The sequence below is a fragment of the Setaria viridis genome, chromosome 2 (assembly GCF_005286985.2).
Source record: "Setaria viridis chromosome 2, Setaria_viridis_v4.0, whole genome shotgun sequence".
Classification (NCBI taxonomy): Eukaryota; Viridiplantae; Streptophyta; class Magnoliopsida; order Poales; family Poaceae; genus Setaria; species Setaria viridis.
The window spans coordinates 10,014,418-10,036,669 of NC_048264.2; the positions used below are offsets into that span (position 1 = coordinate 10,014,418).

General features: G+C 43.8%; 1 non-coding gene across 1 annotated transcript; it reads right to left on the reverse strand.

The window, feature by feature from the left end:
• Positions 1-13,356: 13,356 nt before the first annotated feature.
• On the reverse strand, positions 13,357-15,380 carry LOC117843342 (uncharacterized). The gene is made up of 2 exons (XR_011897482.1): positions 14,529-15,380; positions 13,357-14,029 (listed from the first exon to the last, which is right to left on the reverse strand). It is a non-coding gene; the product is annotated as an uncharacterized protein (transcript).
• Positions 15,381-22,252: the final 6,872 nt, after the last annotated feature.

The following is a 22,252-nucleotide window of genomic DNA, read 5'->3' on the forward strand; positions in this document are numbered from 1 at the left end:
AAGTCTTGGTAGCACGTGCGAGCATGATTAACGGTAGTAGAAGGTGAATGGACAATGGAAATTTTTCTTACATAATTTCTCTGCTCCGATATCATCTCGGGACATTTGTCCAGTGAAAGCTCCAGTGCTCTGTTTTCCTAGCCGTCGGATCTTCTAGTCGCTGGAACTTCATAACTTTCAAAACCAGCTCAAATGCATTTAATCCAAGGTGTTGAAATTGCTCGTTGTCAGGTCTTGTCTAGTCAACACTCCAGTGCTACATCTTTTCATCCGGTCACCCTGTCTTTTGAACTGGTTCTGCATTATGAATTTATTATTATTATTATTGGCTAGGGAATATATATGATAATGCTTGATAAAATTGTTTAAAAATAATTATGAAAAAATGTAATATATTTTTAACATAACTTATGATGTCTAGTGGCACGCAGAAAATTTTAATTTAAAACTCTACCATGTACGGAAAAAATCTTATTAAAGAATAAATAAGAAAAATTAACATAATTGTGGGTATAATTTGAACTAAAAATGAGGCATCTCCTCCTTGGCTTGATATTCTACTGGCTCATAGGCATCCTCAGTGCATCAATGACAACTATAACATCCATATATGCATGTATGGTTGAAGTTGAATTTATCCGTGCAAGGTTTCGTATGGAAATAACAAGAGTTCACAACCTTACATTAATTACACACACCAACAAATATTAACTAGTATATATGTACACTTGGATGGGACCAATGCTAGCACTATCATTCTTTACCCATGTAAGGGTTTTCATTTGTCCATCATTGTAACAGAGAGCAATATAAAATGGAGAAGAAAGCATCAAGTTACAAGTGGCAGCGAAGAAGAAAATAAAAGAATATTGTCATATAGGAATGGGAGGGAAAAGGATATATATATGCTATCGCATGATTGTGTACACAGAGCAGTTCTAGGACTATCTTGTGCAGTTGTGGAGGGGGGCGCCGTGAAAGAATCTCCATCTGCCCAACTTATTAGCTTCAACTGCAGAGTCCAAAACAATCTTGCTCCAATCCCATTCTACCCCTGTCGATCTAAGCCAGTGCTGTGGGTACCAGCAGGGTCGCTGCGCTTCTGGTGAGTGGGTTGTGATGTGGTTCCTATATATACAGGACTAAAAGAATCAGAGTGGCTTATTCGGTCTATTGTTTTCTCTACTTTCAGTTATGTTTCTCTACTTTTTTTTTATCAAAAGCGCAAAATTCGGAAAGGAAAAATTGCGCCATAGATGCATGGATATAGCAGCATGGCATTGACCGGTGAACTCTTTAACATTATCATGCAATTTTCATCATTATTATATTTATAACATAACTTATGATGTCCAGTGTTACCTAGCAAAATTTTTGTCATGCCTGCCAGTTGAACTCATTCCACCACAAAAAGCTCATCCTTCTCACTATAGATGGACTCGCGAGTACCCGACTACTCATGTTAACCTTCCTTGTAGCAGTGGCTGGTATTAGCAGCCATCACTGCTGCACAACACAGTGCATCACCGCTGGCCCCAAACCCTGCGTCACCGACAGTTTCGGGTTCCCTATCACCGGCGGATCATTATTAACCAGTGGTGATGCACGGTCTACAGAGCTAGGGATGGGAGATTGTGAGGCTGCCAGAAAGGTTCATGGCTGGCTGGAGATGGAAGATGGTTGGGGCCAACAGTTCGGACCAATGGTGGTGGCCTGCTGGGAGGAAATCCACACAACCATGCAAACAAGGCATCCCTCCTTACTCGCTGCCGCGACTGCCAAGACAAAACATTAATTTGAACCGTGTCAATGACAAATTTAATGTCCTTATATGCACATGTATAATCGAACTTGAATTCATCCGTGGAAGGTTGCAGTTTAATTCTATGAAAAATAATAAGAGTTCACAACCTTACATTAATTACACAAATGAACAAATAATAACCAGTATATACGTACACTTGGACGGTACCAATGGTAGCACACCATCTTTCTTCCCCATGTAAACTGTAACAGAGAGCAATATAAAATGGAGAAGAGAGCATCAAGTTAGAAGTGGCAGCGAAGAAAATAAAGAAAAAATATATATTGCCATATAGGAATGGGAGGCAAAAGGATATGCTATCGCATGATTGTGTACACAGAGTAGTTCTAGGACTATCTTGTGCAGGTGTGGAGAGAGACGCAGTGAAATATTCCCCATCTGCTCAGCTTATGAGCTTCAACTGCAGAGTGGAAGAAAGTCTCGATCCGATCCCTTTCTTGCACTGTCAAGCTAAGCCAGCGCTAGGGTACAGGTGGGTTCGCATTAGCTGAGTGGGTTGTTGTGTGTTTCCTATATAGAAATAAGAAAATCAGAGTGGCTTGATAGGTCTATTGTTTTCAATATTGTCTTCTTTGCTTTCAGCTCTATTTCTCTAATTTTTATCAAATGTGCAAAAGTCCGAGAGAAAAAAATCGGCTGCAGACGCATGGATATAGCAGCATGGCATTGACCGGTGAAGTCCGGTGGAAAACTCACCTTTAGTCCCAATTGGGTAGGCTCAAATCTCTCTAAAATCCATTCGGATAAATTTTTCGAGACAAAAGGGGGTCTTTAGTCCCGGATCATCCCCTTTTAGTCCCGGTTGGTATTACTGATCGAGACTAAAAAATTTTGAAAAAAATAAAAAATACCCATGCTCGCGCTCGCCCGCCCGGCCGGCCGCCCGCTGGCGGCGCGTGCCACTGCCCCCGCTGGCCCGGCCTCCGCTCGCGTCGATCTCCCGCTCCGCCTCCGCCTCCCCCGCCGCCGCCTTCTGCTCCGCCCGCCGGCCGCACCCTCCGTGCCCTTAGCTCCGCCTGCACCCGTCGGCTTCGCACCCTCCACTCCGCCCGCGTGTTGCCAACCGCCCTCGCCCCGCTGCCGCTCCTCACTATCAGTGAGGAGCAAGAAGAGGGGGAAGGGGAGGGGAGCAAAGGGGGAGGGGGCGGCCACCCGCACCGGAGGAAGAGGAGGAGGAAGGAGAGGAGGAGCTAGCTGCGCACTAAGGACTTGTGGAGAAGATAAGGACGAGACCTGTACTGCGCGACCTGTGTGTTTATCCCGGTTGGTGTTTCCAACCGGGACAAAAGCCTCAATTTTTCCCGGTTGGAAATACCAACTGGGACTAAATCTTTTCTCCTGTTTGGAATTATCACCAGGGATAGGGGGAGCTTTTATCCCGGTTGGAATTATCAACCAGGATAGGGGGGGATGTCGCTGCTAGATCTTTTCAATAGGGACTAAAGCCCCTCCCGTCAGTGTCGTTTCGGTCCCTCATTTTTGACTCGGGACTAAAGACCCTTTAAGTACAGGTTCAATGTTAAACGGGACAAAAGGGGTTGGTTGGAAGGTGAGTTCTCTACTAGTATCCTTAAAGTCTAAACGAAGCAAAAAAAACTGAACAGCCAAAACAAAAAATTTATTTAATATTTTTAGTCATATCAATGACAACTATAATAACCATATATGCATGTATGGTTGAAGTTGAATTTATCCGTGCAAGGTTTCGTATGGAAATAACAAGAGTTCACAACCTTACATTAATTACACGCACCAACAAATATTAACTAGTATATATGTACACTTGGATGATACCATTGGTAGCACTATCATTCTTTACCCATGTAAGGGTTTTCATTTGTCCATCATTGTAACAGAGAGCAATATAAAATGGAGAAGAAAGCATCAAGTTAGAAGTGGAAGCGAAGAAGAAAATAAAAGAATATTGTCATATAGGAATGGGAGGCAAAAGGACATATATGCTATCGCATGATTGTGTACACAGTGTAGTTCTAGGACTATCTTGTGCAGGTGTGGAGAAAGACGCAGTGAAATATTTTTCCCATCTGCCCAGCTTATGAGCTTCAACTGCAGAGTGGAAGAAAGTCTCGATCCGATCCCTTTCTTGCACTGTCAAGCTAAGCCAGCGCTAGGGTACAGGTGGGTTCGCATTAGCTGATTGGGTTGTTGTGTGTTTCCTATATAGAAATAAGAAAATCAGAGTGGCTTGATAGGTCTATTGTTTTCAATATTGTCTTCTTTGCTTTCAGCTCTATTTCTCTAATTTTTATCAAATGTGCAAAAGTCCGAGAGAAAAAAATCGGCTGCAGACGCATGGATATAGTAGCATGGCATTGACCGGTGATGTCCGGTGGAAAACTCACCTTTAGTCCCGATTGGGTAGGCTCAAATCTCTCTAAAATCCATTCGGAATTTTTCGAGAAAAAAGGGAGTTTTTAGTCCCGGATCACCCCTTTTAGTCCCGGTTGGTATTACTAATCGAGACTAAAAATTTTTGAAAAAAATAAAAAATACCCATGCTCGCGCCCGCCCGGCTGGCCGGCCGCCCGCTGGCGGCGCGTGCCACTGCCACCGCTGGCCCGGCCTCCGCCCGCGTCCATCTCCCGCTACGCCTCCGCCTCCCCTGCCGCCGCCTTCTGCTCCGCCCGCCGGCCGCACCCTCCGTGCCCTTCGCTCCGCCTGCACCCGTCAGCTTCGCGCCCTCCACTCCGCCCGCGTGTTGCCACCCGCCCTCGCCCCGCTGCCGCTCCTCACTGTCAGTGAGGGGCAAGCAGCGGGGGAAGGGGAGGGGAGCAAACGGGGAGGGGGGGCCACCCGCACCGGAGGAAGAGGAGGAGGAAGGAGAGGAGGAGCTAGCTGCACACTAAGGACTTGTGGAGAAGATAAGGACGAGACCTGTACTGCGCAACCTGTGTGTTTATCCCGGTTGGTGTTTCCAACCGGACAAAAGCCTCAATTTTTCCCGGTTAGAAATACCAACTGGGACTAAATCTTTTCTCCTGTTTGGAATTATCACCAGGGATAGGGGGGAGCTTTTATCCTGGTTGGAATTATCAACCAGGATAGGGGGGGATGTCGCTGCTAGATCTTTTCAATAGGGACTAAAGCCCCTCCCGTCAGTGTCGTTTCGGTCCCTCATTTTTGACTCGGGACTAAAGACCCTTTAAGTACAGGTTCAATGTTAAACGGGACAAAAGGGGTTGGTTGGAAGGTGAGTTCTCTACTAGTATCCTTAAAGTCTAAACGAAGCAAAAAAACTGAACAGCCAAAACAAAAAATTTATTTAGTATTTTTAGTCATATCAATGACAACTATAATAACCATATATGCATGTATGGTTGAAGTTGAATTTATCCGTGCAAGGTTTCGTATGGAAATAACAAGAGTTCACGACCTTACATTAATTACACGCACCAACAAATATTAACTAGTATATATGTACACTTGGATGATACCATTGGTAGCACTATCATTCTTTACCGATGTAAGGGTTTTCATGTGTCCATCATTGTAACAGAGAGCAATATAAAATGGAGAAGAAAGCATCAAGTTAGAAGTGGAAGCGAAGATGAAAATAAAAGAATATTGTCATATAGGAATGGGAGGCAAAAGGATATATGTGCTATCGCATGATTGTGTACACAGGTAGTTCTAGGACTATCTTGTGTAGGTGCGGAGAAAGACGCAGTGAAATATTCCCCATCTGCTCCGCCCGCCGGCCGCACCCACCATGCCCTTCGCTTCGCCTCCGCCCGCCGGCTTTGCTCCGCGCCCTCTGCTTCACCCGCGCGCTGCCGCCGGCTGCCCCGCGCGTCGCCACCCGCCCTCGCCCTGCTGCCGCTCCTCACTGTCAGTGAGGGGGGAGCAAAAGGGAAAGGGGAGGGGAGCAGAGAGGGAGGGGGCAGCCACCTGCGCCGGAGGAAGAGGAGGAGGAAGGGGAGGAGGAGCTAGCTGCATGCTAAGGACTTGTGCGCGCGTGGAGAAGATAAGGACGAGACCTGTACTGCGCGACCTATGTGTTTGTCCCGGTTGGTGTTTCCAACCGGGACAAAAGCCTCCCTTTTTTCCGGTTGGAACCAACCGGGACTAAATCTTTTCTCCTGATTGGAATTATCAACCGGGACAGGGGGGCTTTTGTCCCGGTTAGAATTAGCAACCGGGATGAGGGGTGGGGGGGCGTCGCTATCAGATTTTTTCAATAGGGACTAAAGCCCCTCCCGTCGGTGTCCTTTCGATCCCTCATTTTTGACCCGGGACTAAAGACCCTTTAATCACGAATCTAATGTTAACCGGGATAAAAGGGGTTGGATGGAAGGTCAGTTTTCTACTAGTATCCTTAAAGTCTAAACGAAGCAAAAAACAACTACCAAAACAAAAAATTTATTTAATATTTTTAGTCATATCAATGACAACTATAATATCCATATATGCATGTATGGTTGAAGTTGAATTTATCCGTGCAAGGTTTCGTATGGAAATAACAAGAGTTGACAACCTTACTTAATTACACACCAACAAATATTAGCTAGTATATATGTACTCTTGGATGGTACCATTGGTAGCACTATCATTCTTTACCCATGTAAGGGTTTTCATTTGTCCATCATTGTAACAGAGAGCAATATAAAATGGAGAAGAAAGCATCAAGTTACAAGTGGCAGCGAAGAAGAAAATAAAAGAATATTGTCATATAGGAATGGGAGGGAAAAGGATATATATATATGCTATCGCATGATTGTGTACACAGAGTAGTTCTAGGACTATCTTGTGCAGTTGTGGAGGGGGGCGCCGTGAAAGAATCCCCATCTGCCCAACTTCAACTTATTAGCTTCAACTGCAGAGTCCAAAACAATCTTGCTCCAATCCCATTCTACCCCTGTCGATCTAAGCCAGTGCTGTGGGTACCAGCAGGGTCGCTGCGCTTCTGCTGAGTGGGTTGTGATGTGGTTTATATACAGGAATAAAAGAATCAGAGTGGCTTATTGGGTCTATTGTTTTCTCTACTTTCAGTTATGTTTCTCTACCTTTTTATCAATAGCGCAAATTTCGGAAAGGAAAAATTGCGCCATAGATGCATGGATATAGCAGCATGGCATTGACCGGTGAACTCTTTAACATTATCATGCAATTTTCATCATTATTATATTTATAACATAACTTATGATGTCCAGTGTTACCTACCAAAATTTAAACTTAAAACTCTAATTGTGTAGAGAAACCAAAAACAATATCTTTTTAACATAATTGTGGGAATAAATTGAACTAAAGATTAGGCATCTCCTACATGGCCTACATCTAAGCCAGGTAATGATGCTGGCACATAGGCATCCTCCATTCTTCTTCTGTGTCATGTTGTGGGGCACTTGATGTTCTTTTTTTTTTGTCACGCCTACCGGTGGAAGTTCTTCCATCACAGAAAGCTCGCACTTCTCACTAACTGCAAATGGACTCCACTACTCCTGTTCACCGTCCTTGTAGCAGTGGCTGGTATTAGCAGCTGGAGTTAGGGATATGGGAGGCTGCCAGGAAGGTTGATGGCAGGTAGACTTGGAAAATGGTCGTTGCCAGCCGGTCGGACCAATTGTGGTGGTGCCATATTGCCATTTAGTGATGGATCGCATATCGGGTTAGCGTGGTTGCTGATGGCAGACGCAGATCGCAAGGATGGTGGCCGGAGGGCAGGGCGTGCGAGGAGCTCGGCGTCGGCGACTATCTATAACATCCCCTGCTGATACCCACCCAATTGCCTCATATATATTCAACTTCCATGACTCCCTGGGTTGACTTGTGAGTAGATGCATCGTGCTCACAGAGCCTGCTCGGAGGAAATCCACACGGCCATGAAAAAAAAACGGAAATCCTTCGTCACTCTTTACTGCTCTAAAGTCTAAACTAAGCACTAAACTTAACTGTGTTTCTTAATAATTTTAACCATGTCAATGACAACTTTAATGTCCTTATATGCATGTATGATTTGAAATTGTATTTCTTTTAGTAAGGATGCAGTTCAATTGTATGGAAATAATAATAGTTCATAGCCTTGCATTAATTATACACACCAACAAATACTAACTAGTATATACGCTTGGATGGTACCATTATACATTTGGTGGTAGCATCATATTTCTTCCCCACAAGGCTGTTCAGTCAACCATCTTAATAGAGAGCAACATAAAATGGAGAACATAGCGCGGGTGAGGTGCGGCGGAGAAGAAGAAAATAACAAATTAAAATATTCTCGTATAGGAATGGAAGGCAAAAGGATATATGCTATAGCATCTTTGCATCCTCTCACGAGTTGTTCTCGGACTATCTTCTGTGGACTGTCTCAGGGATGAGGGAAGGAGTGAAACAGTCGCTCATCAAGTTTGGCTTCATCAACATATCGTAATACTCCTGTTCCATCCCAGTCGGCGCAATCTAAGACATATAGAGGAAGAGAATCAGAGTGGCTTCATGGCCTATTGTTTTACGTACTGTTTTCTCTTCCTTCAGCTCTGTTTCTCTTCTTCTGTATCAAAAGCCCACAACAAGAGTACCGAAGGAAAAATCCACAAATATGCATATATGTACGTAGGAGCACGACATTTACTGGAACAACAGCTATGGCTTTTGTACACCTATGGCTTTTTGCATCCTCATAGTAAAAATTTGGCTTCAGGGAGCAGAGCATATGCACCCAACTAGTCTTAAACGAGCAAGCAGTTTATCATAAACTGTGCCAATGCTTATTATTTGTTAGCACTAGAACTAACTCTTTAATATGTCATAGCCACAAACCGAAAAGAACAATGATCACTACGAAAACCTCAAATTTACCGAGTGTTTTTTCTTTGCCGAGTATTTTTTTTCGGACACTCGGCGAACAAACTCTTTGCCGAGTGCCAAGCTAAAAACACTCGGCAATACTCGGCAAGTTGCGTATTTCTTTCCTCACGCTCAATCCTCGACATGGTTGGAATCCGGGAATATATAGCCAGGTTGTTGCGAATACCCCAGCATCCTTTGGGCTTTTTCTCTGCACAAGGCTTGAGTAGCCTCCCATGGCTATTCGACTACGTCACCGGTCAATAACTGATACAATCACAGCAAAAAGCAAGATGGCGGAACTGACAATGTGATACAGTGACCTATATGCCGATGCCTTCCATTCCCACCATTTAATATGGTTGGTCTTCATTAATTTTGTATTTATGATCTTTTTCCCAGTGGTAGCGTGCATGCAAAATGAATGGCTCACTGGAATGAAGGAGCTAGAAAGACCGCTACTATCAAATATATAATGCCAGCCTCCAAGATCTCTATCAAATATACGATGGTTGGAACCGGTGGTGATATACATTTTCTCCTGGTTCTAACATCCACTACGCTTACCAACAAACAAACCTTTTCACCACTGGTTTAACTCAAACCGGCGCTCATGAACAGTTAGTAATAACACTTTCTGTAGTAGTGGGTAGCAACCAGGATACACACAGCAAAACCCCCTCTGATGCAACCATTAATGGCAGTGCTATGTTTGGCTAACCTTGACAGTCAAGGGAAACAAGAGTAGGAATAATAGTGGACAAGCTGTTTCTCCTCAAGAAATAGGCCAACATGCCATTCCCGTTTTTGTTCTAGCGACGCAATAAAAAATCATATCGTAGTCTCTCGATGAAACAGAGTATTATTTAAATAGTAGAAGATTCCATGCCCTGTAACAATCTGTTGCTAAACTGCCGTTCGGGTTGGCCTCCGTTGTTGTTGTTATCTCCCATGTACCACGTTCCCAACTTACATGGTCCTGACCCTCCTCCTTTTGCAACTGTGGCTAATTGGCTTGGTGGCTAGTTTCCTTACACCTTCTGTTTCATCTAAAAAAAGTATATGTTTAACTTTCAATTTAGGAGATCCATCCTTCGGCGACTGAGAACCTAATTTAAGAAAAGAAAATTGCTTGTGGGACCCCGAGTAATATAGTTATGCAGCTGCATCCAGAGCAAGACCCGCTATACTCTGCACAACTTCAAGTGCAGTGGCCACATCGAGGATTTTTTTTACGACGATGCCCTCATGAAGAACACAACGCCATCATCGCCGCTCACACCTGCAATGCCTTCACCATAGCGGCAACCATGGAGTAGCGGTCCCCTTCCCCGTGGGACCAGCACAAGTACCAGCATTCGTCGAACGTCAAGATTAATCAGAAGCGGGGAGCTTTATCAGTCGTACTTTGTTGCGCAAATCTCCTCTGTCCAGCACACTGTTTGATCGAGTATTTCTTGACAGGGAGTTGAAGAACAAGGGGCAGCTCTGACCCTCGTGATCAACCCCAGCCATGTATTGGACGCCTGCTACTAATTATTTGTATGGTATGTAGGGTTCTTTACAACGAATATGTTGTATATACGACATGCCTATCTTTAACTGTAGTCCCATCTGGCCATCCATGCTTTGCAACACGATACTTTCCATGCTTACAGCCCACCTACACATTTCAACAATGAAAAAAAAACATTCTAGGCATTTCCCTTTTCTAACAAGGTTTTTATCGAGAGGAGCAATTCATCTGTCGAACATAAATGACAAATAATGATGGTCTTCCTGGTACAAGAAATATGTCACCACTAGCTTAGTATTGATGCCGCCACAGATCTCCATTGTGCTAGAAGCAAATATCACAACCTTGCAATAAATTACACCGACCAATAATAACCAGTATTTACGACGTGACTCTTCAAGTATACCACTATATATTGATGGTAGCACCATCTTGCTTCCCCGTTCAGCCGCCATTCGATTTGCCATCACGAGGAAATAATATAAAATATCAACCTATTGGAGTGGAAGGCATAAAAAAGTATGCTATCGCCACGATCTTCAATGGATCTTTCTAGAAATATCATAATAGATGGTGTGGCGAGGATATTGTGTTGACAAGGAGACAAGCAACTGGACAGAACATGATGACAGCTTCATCAACGTCACCTCACCGCTGACCAATATCATTGTTTCTATTTCTTCACGCCAGTCCACGTTAGCCTCATCTACATCGGGTTGCACCAACTGGGTCGCGTTTGGTTCCCTTTGCTTATTTTTAGTATAGGTCACATCGAATGTTTAGATACTAATTAGGAGTATTAAACGTAGACTATTTATAAAACCCATTACATAAGTGGAGGCTAAACAGCGAGACGAATCTATTAAGCCTAAATAAGCCATCATTAGCAAATATTTATTGTAGCAACATATTGTCAAATCATGGACTAATTAGGTTTAATAGATTCGTCTCGCCGTTTAGCCTCCACTTATGTAATGGGTTTTGTAAATAGTCTACATTTAATATTCTAATTAGTATCTAAACATTCGATGTGACGGGTGTTAAAAATAAGTAGGAGAAATCAAACCAGATCGTAGAAAAATAAAGTGGGATAAATCTTGTGCAGCTCCAACCTTGTCGCCGCGACCATGATGACAGCTGTTGGCACCAGTCCAAGAACCATCGCATCTTAGGGGGAGAGTCTCGCACACTGTTTTCACTGCTTTCAGCTCTTATTCTCTCTGCCTATTTTTAACAAGGGTGTTTCAAGTTATTTTTTATCTGATGGATTTGGAAGAAAATTCACACATGAATGCAAGTAATATATAGCAGGTATTTATTGGTTATTTACCATAGTTAGAGTTTTGCTTCGTGGAGCAGGGGGCGCGTGACAACTGTAAAATTAAATGGAATCGGGATTCAGTCTGCCATTGTAAAATTAAATGGAATCGGGATTCAGCTCTGTCAACGCTCTGCACGACTGAGCATGATTAACAGTAATAGAAGGCGAATAGACAAACGAATTTCATCTACATAACTACTTTAATGGGGCAATATCATCTCTGTACAATTGTTTGGTCGAAACTCCAATGCTATGACCCCTATTTGTTTGAGCTTAATTGAGAATCGATTGTTTGAGAATCTAGATTTCCTGAGAATCTGCTGTCAAGAGAATCTGCTGGCTAAATAAGCTGGGAGTTTGGCAACCCTGATTATTTGTAGTTGATTATCTGTTCTGAGTGTAAAATGACCTGTACGCCCCTGGGGCTGATGATAGCTCATTTGATTCATGAGTACGAGCAGAAGATGATTTTGACAATATTTTTCAAGTTTGTAAAACATAAATTTTGATAAAATAATTAGTAATACATTCCAGGACATTGAATTAGCCACTTCAAACAATACCCATTAGCTCAACAAAAGATAGACTACAACAAATAATCACCCATGCCAAGCGGATGCAATTGCATCACGAAAGGCACCCATGTCAATATCATCTACCGAAAGACTCCCATCTCCCGTGGTACCTTGGTTACCATGAATGTCTACATCCTGTTCGGGCATAGAGTTGGCAAAGTCCATGTCTTGTTGTGCATTATCCCTAATGAAATTATGAAGAACCATACACATTGTTATAATTTTTGATTGCTTCCTAATTGGATAGCTAGGCAAAGTTCAAGAGAATACGCCACTTCATCTTTATAACTCCAAATGAGCGTTCAATCACATTTCTAAGGAATGAATGCGCGTAGTTGAACAACTCCTTTGATCTAGCCGGGTGGTGACCATGTTTCCACTCGGACACATGGTACCTTGTCCCTTGTATGGTGCCAAAAAAACCTTTTCTGTTAGGATACCCGGAATCAATGACATAATACTTCCCTACATGTGACTAAATAAATTATCCATGAAAATAATGAAAGAAAAATATATATGGAAGTAAATGAAAACCACATACTTTCCTTTGGGAATTGAAATTGTTCTGTATATGTGACCAATGTATCCAATAAGACACGAGCATCATGGATAGATCCAGCCTAACCAGTGACAACAAAAATGAAGCGCATATCAAAGTCACAAACTGCCATAACATTTTGTGAAGCATATCCATGATGGCCGAAGTATTTGGGTTGCTCACTTAAGGGTACAGTGACTGGTATATGTGTGCCATCAATTGCGCCTACGCAATCATTAAAATGGGGCCAAAATTGAGCTTCTTGCAGTTTAGGATGGATTGTGCCAAATAAAGGATCCCTAGGCTTTATGTGTCAGTAGCCATTCGATTGACACACTCAAGTACCTCACCAAACTTCACCAAACTTCCTGCTTACAGTTTCACCAAACTTGTTCTTGACTTTTCCTAAAAAATTAAGGTGCACCACATGTCGAAAAAACATTCCTAAGGTTTCCTTGGTACAGATTCATCCACTTGCAATAAGACCATATTGACACCTTGGGTGTCATGAAGTTGTTGGAAAACTGACCTCCTCATCCTGAACATGTCATAGCAATCACCATCATTTTGTAGCTGACGCTCAACCCATTGTATTCCAGTTTCACCTGGAATTTTTCTAGGCTGCTTGGTAATTCCATCTCTGGAGCCCATGCATTCCAAAGCCATATATGCCACCATAAAGTTCTCATCCCCACTGGATGTATTCATTTGCACAAAAGCAATATAAGTAAATAGTCTCACATACATGTAAACAAGAGAGGGCTCATATAGAGATAATCAAACAAATAGTCCAACTATTATTACAACCAAATAATAGTCATACAATCAATAGTCTCCCAAGCAAATAGTCTGACATACATTATTACATGTACATGTCTCACACATTAAAATAAATAAGCAACTACATAGTTATTACATAGCACAAGTATCACACTATTTTTTGTTCCTTTCCTCCCATGCTCTCCTTAGCCAATTCAGCCTCCCATTTGGTGTCTTGAAAGTCTGAAACATGTCACGGTTTGCTTTTGTTTTTAGAAGTTGGGTGGCATAGTAGTGTTCATCACTCCCTCAGTCCCGTCCTCAATGACTTGCTCCATCATTTTTTAATCTCATCTCTAACAAGATCAATCACTTGTGAAGTTGCTGACTGTTTGCTGCTTTGGGCCTTCATCTCATACGCATCTACCAACCTTTTCATACACTGATCTCTAAAGGTGCTGTCCTTTTATCCTTACCACGTGCATTAATTAGAATTAGGGATGACTGTTTGTGTGGTCATCTCATCCTCACGATCACCTTTTCCCTGTCCATCACTGTCAGCAGCAGCACCACCTTGACCAGGAACATATGCGGTCTCATTTGTAACACTTATAGCATCGAACATGATCCTTAGCAAGTCCTCATGCTCAAGTGGTGCAGTTTTGAAAGTGATACAACCGGGCATAGCCTGGAAAATTGCAGATGACATGAACATCAATTAATCCAATTTGTTCAACACATGATAAGTGGTATGGATAGACAATCAGTACCCAATTATTAGATTTTACATCATTTTGTTGCTTCCACCAATCTTCAGAGGCTACAATGTATCCATTCAAGGGATTCCTCCCCAATCCAGTAGCTCTGCTATTCAAAGTCTTCCACTGGACATATTTTTTCTTCAATGTATCCCATCTGTTCTTCATTTGCTCTTGAGTGTAAGGTCTACCAGTACGTTCCTCGAACTTCCTTACAAGGTTTGCATAGCCCACACTATTCAAGCACTGCTGCGGCCTATTGTGAGCAAGAACTTCTTCCGCACATATTTCGTTGAACATCTTTTGCAGCAAAAGCATCCCATTTTGCCTGAACTTTTGTCGATTTTTCCATCTTAAATTGCTACTAGCAATTAATTGACAATTTGGCAAAATACTGAACTGTGAGATGGGAGCATTCAGAGTACATACCTTATGCTGCCGTGCTGCTGCTGTCTCTGCTAGCTGCTGCCGTGCCGGTGCCGCTGCTGTCTCTGCTCTGCTGCTTGTGCTGCCGTGCCGCTGATGCCTCTTCTTTGCTCTGCTGCTCTTGCTTTGCTCTGCCGCTCTGCTTTGCTCTGCCGCCTGCTTTTTCTGCTGCTGCTACTTGCTCCGCACCACGCCGCCCGCCAGCAGCGCCACACCTGCTCCCACTGGCCGCGCCGCCCGCCCGCCTGCAGCGCCATGCCTGCTCCAGGCCGCGCTGCACCGCCCGCCGCCGCACCGCTTGCCACACCGCCGCCCGACCGCCTGCCGCGCTGCGCCGCCGCACGAGCATCGCCTAGGCTCCGCACGCACCGGATCTGCAGTGGGAGAGGCTTCGGACTTCGGAGAGGGCGGCGGCCTGAGATGCGGCGGCGCTGAACCCTAGCGCCAGAGATGGAGGAACGGGAAGGAGGGAGAGGGTATCGGTGGAAAAGCGAGTGGGATTTCTCGTACCGCGGGGGGCTGAACGCGTTTCGGTGCTAGGCTTGTCGCGGTGGGGGAAGGGGTATCGCGGCGCGGTAACGCGCGGCCGCCGCGACCCGTTCGGCGGGATTTTTGCTGTTGGCTGCCGCACCGCAGAAACAATTGGGCCTGTACTTTGTTAGCTGTCATGTCTTCCACTCGCTAGCACTTCCTAACTTGAAAAAAGCAGGTCAAATGCCTTTAATCCGAAGTGTTCAAATTTCTAGGCATGGATCATCCGGTCAATGATTATATTTTCACTCAATCACCAAAATAAGAAAAAATGATCTACAGTTCCCTACAAGAACCTACAAGGAATCAAGGATATGCCTATCTTCAACTGTAGTCCCACTCTGCATCACAATATGTTCCTTGGTTATAGTTTCTACACACTTCACACATTGCAATAAGCACAAGTCTTGTTTTTACAAAGTTTTTTACAAGCGAAGCAATGTCCGCAAGAGAAGCAAACGGGAACATTACTGAACTCAGTTTACTTTTAAATCAAATCCATGTAAATAGTCCAAACAAATTCAGATGCAATTAATCTATAGGGCACATGCATTTTTTGTTGATTTTTTGAAAGCAAAGATATGGAAATGCTATATAACATATGCAATAAATCTTTTGAACTATAGATCCATTATACTTTGTCAGTACTAAACTTTCTCTACTTGTTGTCCCTAAAGACTTATACAAAATTTAAAGCATTTCTGGAGAATTCTTAGTACAAGAAATACATTAAACTAATATAGTACCATATATATGCTGCTAATACTCAGCCCATCAAACTTGTCTTTATATAGGTCCCAAATATTGAAGGTTCATCTACTTTTGGCAAATACAAACTTTGAGTGATAATATATAGTTGCTAGTAGCACGGTCTTTCTTGTTTACCTGGATAACCTTTTAGTTTAACCCCGGAAGAAGAAAGAACATAAAATGGAGGGGGGAGAGAGCGCGTGAGATGTTATAGTAGTAAAGGAGAAACCTAACGCAAGTCTTCTCAGAGAAGAATGGAAGGCAGAAGGAAATAGGCTAAAGTGAGGGGATGGTGATGGATCAAGGTCTTGTTTAGTTCCACCCAAACTCCCAATTCTGACACTATGCAAAAAGAAGATTCCTCGTCATATCAAACTTGCGGTACATGCATGGAGTACTAAATGTAGATGAAATCAAAAACTAATTGCACAGTTTTGTTGTACTTTGCGAGACGAATCTTTTGAGCCTAATTAGTCAATATTTGGACAATAATTTACAAATACAAACGAAACGCTACAGTGTGCTACAGTGCTACAACAGTAATTTTGGACACCCAAATTCAGGGCAACTAAACAAGACCCAAGAAAGAAAAATACTTCTAGCCTGGCAGACCATTCGAAATTCGAGGGACTGTTAGAAACAGTGGAGGGAAATAGTAGCTGCAAGCCAATAACTAACCTTGCTTCTTGGACTGCTCATCATGCCAAGTCGGCTGAAATTAGATTGTGCAAGACCGATTATGCTCTACAGAATGTTTCATCTATCAGAATTGGCCGCGGCTTATTAATCGAGTTTCTGGTTGTGCACGTTGCCCATATACATGCATAGCGTCAGATTGGCTAGCTTAAGCGTCCTACTGTGTTATGAGTATAGTTTTCTCTGCTTTCATCTCTGATTGAATGTTTTTTTTATGAAAGCAATATGTCTGGAATCTGTATCAAGTATCAACTTGTCTGTTCTTTTTATTATTGGAGCCAACCTTGGTATTGAGTTGCATGCACGGGCTGGCCAGCTGCTCCCTTGCAGCTTTTACCACTGGGCTACAAGCCGATCCGCACAACATGTCTGGTTTCAATCTGCTATTGCTGCAAAGCAGTATGGCTGGTATCATGCATATTTTCTGTAAAATGTATTGACACGTCATGTATAGTCCCATTATTTATTCCAAACATCAACCCACAATCCATTAGATTCATTTATTAGTTGCATTGGCCATCACCGATAGCAAGGCACAACGGTGGAGGCAGAAAAGACAAAAGTGTAGTAGGAGGGTGGAGGCAGAAAAGACAAAAGTGTAGTAGGAGGGGAATAGGCAAAGGTGAATTCATCTTAACTATTTGTCAGAGCGACGAAGCAGTTCATTTACATATGTAACATAAAACTAATACTAGTGTCTTCTTGGTAGTAGAAATACGTAAAAGAGAATGCAGGGTTGATAGCTCCTTATGTATTCACTACCGGAAACAGCAAGTTTGCCGAGTGCCTGGGGCACTCGGCGAAAGCCCAATAACACTCGGCAAAGCGTTTGCTGAGTGTAACACTCGGCAAACAAGACTCGGCAAACTTTTCCTCAGCAAACAGCAGATTTACCGAGTATCGTACGTCGGGTACTCAGCAAAGCTTCGCCGAGTACTAAAAAACACTTGGCAAACATATTTTTTGAAAAAAATAAAAAAAACAAAAACGCCGGCCGCCGCCACCACCGGCCTCCACCACCTTCACCACTGCCGGCCACCACCACCGGCCTCTACCACCGCCACCACTACCACCCGCCACCACGCCGCCTCGCCACGGCCGCCGCCCACCACGCTGCCACTGCCACCCGCCACCACCACCGGCCTCCACCACCTTCACCACTGCCGGCCACCACCACCCTCTACCGCCGCCATCACTGCCACTCGCCACCACGCCACCTCACCACAGCCGCTGCCTACCACGCCGCCACGTCCGCTGGGGAGAAGGGGAGGGGGCGCCCGGCCACCCATCGCCACCCGCTGCCACACCACCTGTCGCTGAGGAGATGGGGAGGGGGCGACCGGCCGCCGCCGGATCCGGCCGCGAGGGGAGGGGATCCGGCCGGATCCAGCCGCGAGGGGAGGAGCCACCGCCGGATCTGGCCTGGAGGGGAGGTGCCATCGCCGCATCCGGCCACCACCACCACACCTGCCGGCCACCACCACCACCTCCACCACCGCACCCGCCGGCCACCACCTCCGGATCCGAGGAGAGGAGGGGCGGGCGGCGGCCGGATCTGGCTAGATCCGGGGAGAGGGGCGGGACGGCGGCCGGAGACGCCGCCGGAGAGGGGCCGCCGCGCGAGAGAGGAGCGGGGCAGAGAGAGGGAAGATGGGAGAGGAGGGGGAGGGTCGCCGGTAAGGGAGGAGGGAGGGAGGGGCCGGCTAGGGCCTGGGGAGGGGGGCGCCGGCGGGCGGGTGTGGGAAAGGAGGGGTGCGGGCTGGGCGCCCAGGAGAAGGGGAAGAGTGGAGGAGGGGAGGGGCGGCCAGTTGCGGGATTTTAGGGACGGGGCGCGGGATTTTTTTTTCTTTGCCGAGTGTCTTGAGCGTAACACTCGGCAAATTTGTTTGCCGGGTGTCTGCACTCGGCAAAGATTTTTTTAATTTCTTTCATTTTTCCTTATTTTTTATAACAGTTTCTACTCATATTATTTCATTATATTATACGGTTTTAGGTCAAATTCACTCAACAATATATATTTGATTGTTCTACTCATATTATTTCATTATTTTATGCGGTTATAGTTCAAATTCAATTTATATCAATTAAAATTCTATAGTGGCACTTAATACATTAAAATTATCTAACTGGTTCCAAAAAGTTACAAAAATTTCACATGAAACAATATATGATCTCTACTGCCTATAAAAAAGTTTTGTAGTCAAAACAAAACTCGACCGTCACTCTAACTGCAATTCTTTTCGAATCCTTCTCAATGCTACTATTCTTCTTCTGAGATGCTTCAGTTTGTAAACATCGTACATGATGAAATGTGCGAAACCTTCTCAATTTTTTTCCACAACTCCACGTATGATATCATCACATCATGACAAATCTCATGATTTTCAGACTTCGCTTGTTTTTTTTACAGTTTAAAAATCATTCGGCCACACGTTCATAGTCGTGTTTCCTGAACAAAATGTTCGAAATTTCTTTTCATTTCATGGGTCATGTCTCAAATTTGGCTAAATAACATGAATATCATTTTTATACTCATTTTATTCTATAATTTGAATCACTTGCCGTTCAAATTTGACTTATACCAAAAATTTCCTTGAAATACAATTAATTAAATAAATATAGCAAATAAATTTAAAAATATACCAAATTTTAACATGGAGTACCACATGTTGTATGTGGGGAGTAGAAAAAATTCAAAGTCAAAAGAGGAAAAAAACTTATTTTTTTGCCAAGTGTCAAAAAAAAGCACTCGGCAAACTCCCCTCTTTGCCGAGTGTCAAAAAACACTCGGCAAAGTGGGGAATTTGCCGAGTGTTTTTTTTGACACTCGGCAAAGTCCCGATTTGCCGAGTGTTTTTAGCTTGGCACTCGGCAAAGAGCTTGTTTGCTGAGTGTTCGAAAAAAACACTCGGTAAAGAAAAAACACTCGGCAATTTTTAGCTTTCCGGTAGTGATTTGTGTTCCACCATAGAGCTCCATTGTGTTAGTTGCAAACATTATAGATTCATTCAGTACCACATTAAATATATAATTACTGCAGACGAACCAATCAATAACAACTTGTACACAACGTCGCTTTTCTGAGTGTACAATTATACATCTTATGTTTGCACGATCTTGCTTCGCCATTTATATACTCACTTTTGCCACCACCGAAAGAAAGTAATAGCATCACTTGGATGAGAAAGAGCAGCTAGCTGAGGTGCGGCAGCGAAGAAGAAAATAGCAAATACTCTCATCGAGGAATGGAAGGCAAAGGGAAATATTCTATCGCTTTATATCCTGAAGGGTCATTCTAGGACATAGTAGATGGTCAGGGGAAGACCATGGGACCTATATGAAATAAAGAATTGACCTGATGACCAGCTTCACCTGGTGCAGCGAAAGATTGGTCCAGAGGGTGCTCTCGCAGCGCAACAAAATCTGAGCGGACAAGATAGACTCTACTAGCCAGTGTTAGAACTTGTACTGTTGTTACCAGCTTAATTTGTGGATCGTGTAATATGAGTACCTTGATGGGTCTAATGTTTCCCAAACTTTCTCTTGGCTTTCAGCTTGGATATCCTTCTTTAATCTCAACGAAAAGTTAGTCCAGATAGAAATCCAGACGTTAATGTACATTGAAGCAGGCAATTGACTGGTTTCTTGTCATCGCTTGCTTGGAGTCTTCAACTCCAAGTTAGAGTATGCCTTGGAGGAAACAGGGCATTTTAAGAACACACGGGTACTAACTACTTAAGCCATCTCTGAACTAAGTGACACGTGCTCCATGGTTTTGAATCCACTGTCTCATCAGCTTGCAATTGTTTCGTAACCAATCACTCATATTTTTTCACTTGAAGCAGTGCCAATTATTTTCCTGGGAAGTGTAAAGGAAATGGAAAAACTTCCCCTAACCAGGGGCTTTTGGAAACATCTAAACTGTCATGCTGGGCTCTCAAATCCGTAGCATGGATAGAAATATGGTAAATACTAGGAGGCAATGTGGGACAATCATTTTGATTTCCCACTTGACCGATCCGAACAAGCTCATGTTCAGAGGTGAAGCTATTCAAGATGAGTTATTTGGGGCTGTTGCATTACTATTTGGGCATAGAAGTGGAGCAACAAAATGATGGGAGTTCTCTCAGCAGAGGTGGCTATGCTAGGAAAACACAGGAGATAGCAGGAATGAGTGATTGCAATCTGTTGGCGTCTTTTCCGGCCAACACACGAATGCGCTAGCTTGCGTGCGGATCAAGTGATCACCTCGTCGGAGCCCCTGCTCCTGGCCAGTCAGACCGGTCCGGCACAGGAACACCGCGAAAGCCTACGAGCACCACCTCAGGAGGGACCCCGTCGGAGATGGTGCGCCTAGGGTTGCTCTGAAATCGGCAGGCTACTTAGAACGTCCTCAACCGCTGTCGAGATGAAGGAGGAGAGCAAGGGGTTGGAAAAAGCTAGGGTTTGAAAATGAAAGGTAAATAGATGTGTTTGTCAATTGGGTCATAGCCCTCAATCGACCAGGGCCCTTTATATTTATATTTATAGGGTGGGAGGTCTTTTCCCGCAAGGAAGTCCAGCTTTTATCTCCAAGTCAACCAGGACTCTAGTAACTGTCTCGGACTCGGACTGACCTGTGGCCCAGTCAGGGCCACCGGTCAGACTGGTGGGCACGCGCCAGATCGGTTATGAGCCTGATCGGTGTCGCTGCCACTTTTGGGCGTCAACACATGACCCCCTGAGTACCAAGAAATAAATTAGGCCTAAGGATGATGAATCCCACCAGCCATTTGTCCTAGGGGTGATATTTCAAAATATTAGCCATATTGTTTCAAGCGTCTTGCCAAACACTAGGATGGTACCTTTTCATGTACCTCCCATTTAGAGTTCTAGGTAGCTGAAATCCATTCAATATCTCCACCATATAGGAATTTCCACAAAGCACACATATAATCTTATATGGCTCCTCCCAACTTGGAGACCATTTCCCAAATTTATTGCTCTTGGCCCTATAGGTAGAATTGTCTTCCATTAATATTTATGTAGACTTGGATTTGGCTTTAATTTGCACACAGTATGGTGGGACAGTGATAAATACTTTCGCTATACCATTTTCTTAATGAAAAGCTGTCAAATGGCATCCAACATGACATCTCTGGAATTTGTTGTGAGCCGAAACTAATTCTATCCAAGTTTCGCCCATTGTAGCGGTAGACCAGATACATAAGTCGCTATACTGAACAGAACACGAGGCTGGTTACAGACTCACTTGAAATGCATGAGGTGCATGTATGTGCTTAAATACCATAAAATACACATGCCACATTTTGTCAGCCACCAAGCAGTAAAAACCATCGCACTATTCCATTAAAGCACATATAAAACTGTATTAACTGATTATTTGTCCGTTTTACACAACAGCTGAACAGTACAAGGAGAACCACACAGGGAGATGATAAATAACGTGTAATGGGGGAAAGATCAAAAAATTAATTTCATATGGGAAAAAGGCCGACTTCAGTTATTCACTGCAATAACGGGCATATATACAAACATCAGTGTGCTCTCAAAGGAAAATCTGCTGAGAATGGGACAGCAGAGTATCATTCAAACAATTTTTTACTTGCAGCTTCCTCCGCATGAATGCAAGTAGCAGCTAACGCATGAATGCAGTGCTCTCAGATCCTCTTCTTTTTTAGTCAAAAGTCTATGACCAAACTAATGCATGAATGCAAGTAGCAACATGTGTGTCGGAGTGACGAAGCAAA